At 34.5% G+C, this 6,216-nt stretch overlaps 1 long non-coding RNA gene across 2 annotated transcripts; it reads right to left on the minus strand.

Annotated features, from left to right (window-relative positions):
- Positions 1–2,612: 2,612 nt before the first annotated feature.
- Positions 2,613–5,774, minus strand: LOC133804787 (uncharacterized). 2 transcript variants are annotated; one of them, XR_009878628.1, is made up of 3 exons: positions 5,755–5,774; positions 4,514–4,580; positions 2,613–2,882 (listed from the first exon to the last, which is right to left on the minus strand). It is a non-coding gene; the product is annotated as an uncharacterized LOC133804787 (long non-coding RNA). The 2 variants fall into 2 exon arrangements; XR_009878627.1 differs by lacking the exon at positions 5,755–5,774 and having other exon boundaries at positions 4,514–5,734.
- Positions 5,775–6,216: the final 442 nt, after the last annotated feature.

The following is a 6,216-nucleotide window of genomic DNA, read 5'->3' on the forward strand; positions in this document are numbered from 1 at the left end:
TCATTCGGACACGAGGGGGCCCTCGGCTGGGAGTGCTTGCGCCGAAGAGGAACCCGAGCAGTAACCTCAAGCGTCACCTCCACAGAGGAGACCGACTGGGGTCACGATCAGGAAACCTGCTGGCACTCCTCGAGCAGAGAGGCCCTCGACCCCTTTAGGGAAAGGAAAGCAGAAGGCCACCGAGCCTGCTGACCTCTCTGATGAATTGTCGGATGACAACGGTATAATTGTTTCGCTTTTAGAAAATTTACCAATTCCCTGTCATCTATTCGATGGGGAGGGAAATTTTAAATATGCTCCACACTTAGGGCCAGACTTCTTCGTGTCAAAGAATGAGTGTAAGACTAGTAGAGTCTGTAGTGTAGCGACCAGTAATAATAGCTCGGGTATTGGACTTTGCAATCATTTTTTGTTTCTTTTTCTGATGTAATGTGTTTGGCTATTCATGCTTTCTTACTGTTTGACTTTGTTCTTGCTTTTTAGACATGGACTCCACCAATGTGTTCGATCTTTACAACACCCCAGAGGCTACCGCTACCCCTCCAAGCAAGAAGAAAACCAGTAAGAGACATACTGGGGAGAGCAACGAAGAGCCTCAGGCAAAGAAGGCCCGTAACGCAGGTCCTCCGAAGGATAGGCCCTCCACCACAGCAACTCTGCCTTCTCCCCGTGAGCAGCAGACTCCATCTACTGAGGCTCGGTCGACTCCTTCACCCGATCCCCCATCTTACCAACCTCAGTAGGAAGATCCTGCCTCAACAGGAAACTTGATGGTTGGTCGCTTCTTCAAGCTGATCAAGGAGAGGGTCACAAAGATCGCGAAGCATGAATGCTGCCAAGAGGCAATGGCGGCTACGGAAACGATGGGTGTTGACCCAATTTTGAACCGTGCCCTAAACAAGTTCACTAGTGCAAGTCATCTCTTTTTGTGAAAACAGGTCTTCGTTAGTTTACTGTTTGTCTAATTTTTGTTATGACTGCAGGCCATGCTAAAAACAGAATATTTAGTTTCCTCCATTGATGCATTAATGACCCAGTAAAAGGTAAAAGCCCATATACGAATACAAAACCACTTTGAATAAATACAGATTGAGATTGAGAATAAGTTTCCCTTTGGACGGATCTAGTTCCCATTCAGGAGTCGAAGCTTGACTAATAAGGACTACCCGCTTAAGTCGGCAAATATCCTGGAATCTCAGTTTCAGTTCCGTAAAGGGGTAAATATCTGGATTCATTGCCCATTGAATACCCGGTTCCCCCAGCGGAAGGTAACCCTTACTACCGGCCGCATCTGCCTGGGTGCTGTCACCGAGCAGGCCAAGACCTCGGAGCAATGGCATGAGGACGAACTCAAAGCTGTTGAGGCCAGACATGCTGATCAGCTGGCGGTAGTGACTGCGGAAAAGGCCCAACTGGCTAAGGAGGTGTAGGAGAAGCTGAAGTCTCTGGAAAAAGCCTGCGAGCAAAGGGACCAATACAGGGAGTCCAACCGCTCTAACTTAAAAGTGGCTAAGCAGCTCGAGCTAGACTTGATCGCGAGTAGGCAAGAAACCAGAGATTTGGAGGGTCGGGTTGAGAACTTGGAGAAGACCAACGCCGCCAACTTGGAGAGGTACAAAAATGCCACCCTGAGGTACTTCTACGATTTCTGGAAGCACAATCAGGGTGCCAATTTTGACTATCTTCCTGAGAATGCAAGGGAAGCTAACCTGGCTCGCTGCGCGGCTCAGTTGGCTGAAGAAGAAAGATCGAGGGTCCCTGCTTCCCCCGAAATCTCGCTGGCCGCCGGGATGGAGGGTGTAGACAATGAAGCTGTCGACCAGAATCTTCCCCAGGATCCTCCAGATCCTCAAGCTCCTTAGTCTTTTCTTTTTATATTTCTTTCTTTTTTAACTACACGACCTACGGGTCGTGATGTAAAGACAATATAATTTTTCTTTGGTTTTGCTGCATGGGCAGCTTTTACTTTTATTTTGAACAATTACATCCAAGCAGTTACTGCTTGCGGTGTAAAAGGATCGCTTTGATATTATAATATATTTGCATATTATTATGACATCTATTTGTTCGCATGACCGAACTTAGCATAGCAATTTGGTTTGATTTAACAAAATATCAAAATTTTGAAAAATACTCTAAGTGCCCTAGCATGCTTTCACTTATCTTCACTACAAGAAAAAACAGTTTTTATAACACTTAAAAATTGCTAACCGGAAGTATTTATAACGCTTTTAAAAACGCTAACATAGCCCCTGTTATTAAAAGTCCAGACTTTTCCATAACAGTTTTCACATGTTATTTTCACTGATATAGTAAATGATTCCATAACACCTCTTTAGTAGTTATAGTATTAAATTAATAACAATTCATTAGTATAACAACTTAAAAAAAATTTATGTACGCTATTATAATTGATCATTTTATAACGTTTAAAATTGCTATATTATATTAACTATAACTCTTTATTACATTTGTAATATTTATATAAAAAAATTATAAATATTTTTAAAACACAAATAATACCATTTTTTTCTTTGTTATTTGTAACACTTCTTCTTTTGCACTTGATTTGTTATTGTATTAATTAATCAACATATGTAAAATTAAATATATATCACAAACTATGAGAATTATAACATTGAACAATAACTAATTCAAATCATTCACAATATTCAATTCAAACCATAACTATCACCACTTCGTAACATTCTTAGTTGAAGTTTTGAAGTCTACAAAAAGATATGACAAACTACTAGTCCTTTACTTAAAAAGTGAGCAACAAAACATAATCAAATACACACAATGAAAGTTTGAAGATAGCTCCATCCTCCAATCCATGATTCATTATACTCTTGTTTCCATTGTGGCATCGGTTTGCTCAACTACATAAGAAATTAAATTATTAATACTCAAACTCATACTTAATAGTGAACTATAAAAGAGTTTTCAAATTAGATAGAATTTTTTGCAAATAATTGGATATCATATTCGGACTTTTACTTATTTGATCAGTGCAGCCTTCAAAAGAAAATACAGTCTCCTATACGGGTTGTGTAGAAAAAATGATACAAAGATCACAAATTATGCATTTAGACGCCAAAGTAGAAATATCTATTTTCATTGAGATACTTGTGATGGAAACCTATATTTCTAGGCAACAGTGCTTTGGCAAATATTTATTTTTAGCCTGAATTAACATGAAAAACTAAAGACAAATCAAAAGTAAATAAGGAAACTAAGTTCAACTACATGAAAATTACAAGAAAATGCAAAACTAAAGACACTTGAAAAAAAAAGGAAATTCAATTTTTCTTATTTTACAGTACCAAAAAGACTAATCTAAACAAGATAATCAATGCACTAATTCTGCCATAGTAAGATAATAAAAATACCAATGTTCAATCTAGCATCAAGTCAAAATACTAATTCAACCACTCTCATATTTTTTCATTAATTCAATCACAATACTTTCAGCCACTATGACACCAAAATATAGCAGTAAAAAGAAATCTCATTTTTTAAACACTTTTATACAAAATAAATCTCATTTTTTATTAATATTAGTTTTATAACATTTACTTTATATATAGTAATGTTTATTTATTTAGATTCTAAAGGGTGTCATTACATGTGCCAACTCAATTAAGTTTAAGTATACCATTAAACATGGTGCAACATGACTGCAATAAAAATGATTTCAAAGAACTCAAAATCACATGTTAAAAAATAGCCTTAGACAAATAAAAAAACTGTCGTAATTTGTCCTTCGCTCAATAAATATAGGCAACATAAAGGCTAAGTCTTTCATTAAATTTTTATTATTAATTAAATAAACAACATAACTTGCTATAAACTACTGCAATATAAACGAAACCCTGCAGAACTAAACTCTGAAATATTCAAGAATTTGGTGTATTTAAACAAAATACAGAAACAAGGAAGACTAAAACCAGAAAAGAAAATTTTAACTATTGTCCATGCATATAAAAAAGTTAAATTGAACAGATATTAACTCACCTCACAAAATTTGAAGCCATAACTCACAACACAATATTGAATCATTGATTAAAAAAAAAGATACGAAAAAAAACATTTAAATAAGATCTTCCTTACTAAGAATTATATATGTATGTCATTTTTAACACCTCACATTAACCCAATTCTAGTTTGAACAAACAACCATGTGTGCAGAAGCAAACTATAAGGTTACACTAACTTTATCATTAAAACATTTTTGCAAACAGATAGTGTGCAATGTCAATATTGAAGGCAATAAAAGAAATATGCTTGAACTAAATTAGAATAACATCAGAAATCATGTTTAATAAATAGTCATACTGAACAAGACCCAAAGCAAAGGAAAAAAAAAATAATAATTTCATATCTAAAACAAATATAGTCAGATTGGAATCATTAAAAGAGAGGAAGATAAAAGAGAGAATAAATAAATATGAGGTAGAGAAACAACTACATTATTATAAAATTACTCTACAGTAGCTAGTAAGTAACTTACATTATGATACAGAGCATCTTCACCAATTTGAAACATCAGAGCAAAAAATGGACGTTTTTTGTTCTGACTTCACCACAGAAAAACCATACCCAAGTTAGGAAAAATGCTTTACACGGAAGAGTCAAACACTCAAGAAGACATGGAAGTGGTTGGATATCCAATAAAACAGAAGGGTGTTCTCTAAATCTCCTATAAATACCCATTAAAGGCTTCAAAAAGGATAGAATAATCTTTAAGCCAACACACAGTAATTGATACAAAAACTTGGAGCAAATAACCTATAGTTTAGAAATGTGATTTACAGGGTGAGAAAGAAAATTTAGAACAAATCATGAGAGACACTCACTAAACTTTAAAACAATAACTCTTTCAATCCTTAAAAAAACCTCTAAAAAAACGAGAGAGACTTATAAATCTCAAATCATAATTTCAACTAAATCATGAATACAATAAAGATATGCAAGTTTCCAAATTAAAAACTGAACAGACAAATGGAAATAAAGAAACTCTTTTCAAGGAAATCTCCATCAACTTGTAGCATAAAGTACATATCATGACCATCATGTAAAGCATGACATATCATTTACAGAGAAGCCAAGATATTATAGTTCTAGTCCATCATTTGTGATTTCAAAATACAAACTTAAGCAAATATACTGCCTATGTGGACAATGGGGATTACTATATAAACTGCCTAGATCATAAGGGAAAGGATATAGAGAGAATTGATAGAATTGTGCTCATGGGAGAGAACCAAGCCTCTCAAAAGCTTAGGCGTTCATGTAAATTCTGTGATTGATAAAAAAAAGTGAGGAATTCCTTCAGAGGAAACTCATGTCTAACAAATTAAGCTATGATTGTATCAACACAATAAGGAGATGGAGCATTTCTATATGCTTTCCAAAGATTCTCTTAATGCTTACTCATATCATTTCTTCTGTTAAGGTAACAATATAGCAAGTCTTTGTGTTTTCCTACATAACTCATGTTAGGTAGCTTAGGTCATGCAAGTGCTGCTACTAAAGTAAATAAGCAAGAATAATCTCCTTTCTTACTTCCAAAAATAAAATGGCCAGTTTTAAGAATTGAATAACATGTTATTATTAATATAAGATTCAATACAAGGAAAAATAAACCATAATAATACCATGAATTATATCTAAGTAACCAGACCCATCTTCCCACACAAACAAACAAAAAAAAATCAGAGAAAGGTCAACATGGCAAGTAATAAAACGTACCTCTGTGAGTATCAAGAATTGTATCAGGACCATACTTGTCCAAAAGACCTTTGAATATCTATGCTAAAGCATAGGGGAAATGGGCAGCATTAGACAAGAGTTTTTAAAGAAGATTACATAAGAAAAAAAAAATCATCTTTTCAATAAATAAGAAAATCCAACCTTGTATGCTTCTTGGTATTCTCCAACCTGGAATGAAAAACAATTTGAAGAAAAATGAAGAACAAAAAGAATGAAAGAGCTCTAAGAAAAAATAAATACAAATTTCCCACCTCTTCTCCAATCAAGAGGACCTTAAGATCAACAATATTTCCTCATCAAGTACACAATCGTCTCTCATTGTCAGCTGCTCATATTATTATTTCATGAAAAAAAAAATTAAGTGTTAGCTTTCCTTAAAAGGCACAGTATATCATTTAGTAGAATGATGAATAATAAAATAACATAAAATTTTCTAATGTT

Source organism: Humulus lupulus, chromosome X (assembly GCF_963169125.1).
Source record: "Humulus lupulus chromosome X, drHumLupu1.1, whole genome shotgun sequence".
Taxonomy (NCBI): domain Eukaryota; kingdom Viridiplantae; phylum Streptophyta; class Magnoliopsida; order Rosales; family Cannabaceae; genus Humulus; species Humulus lupulus.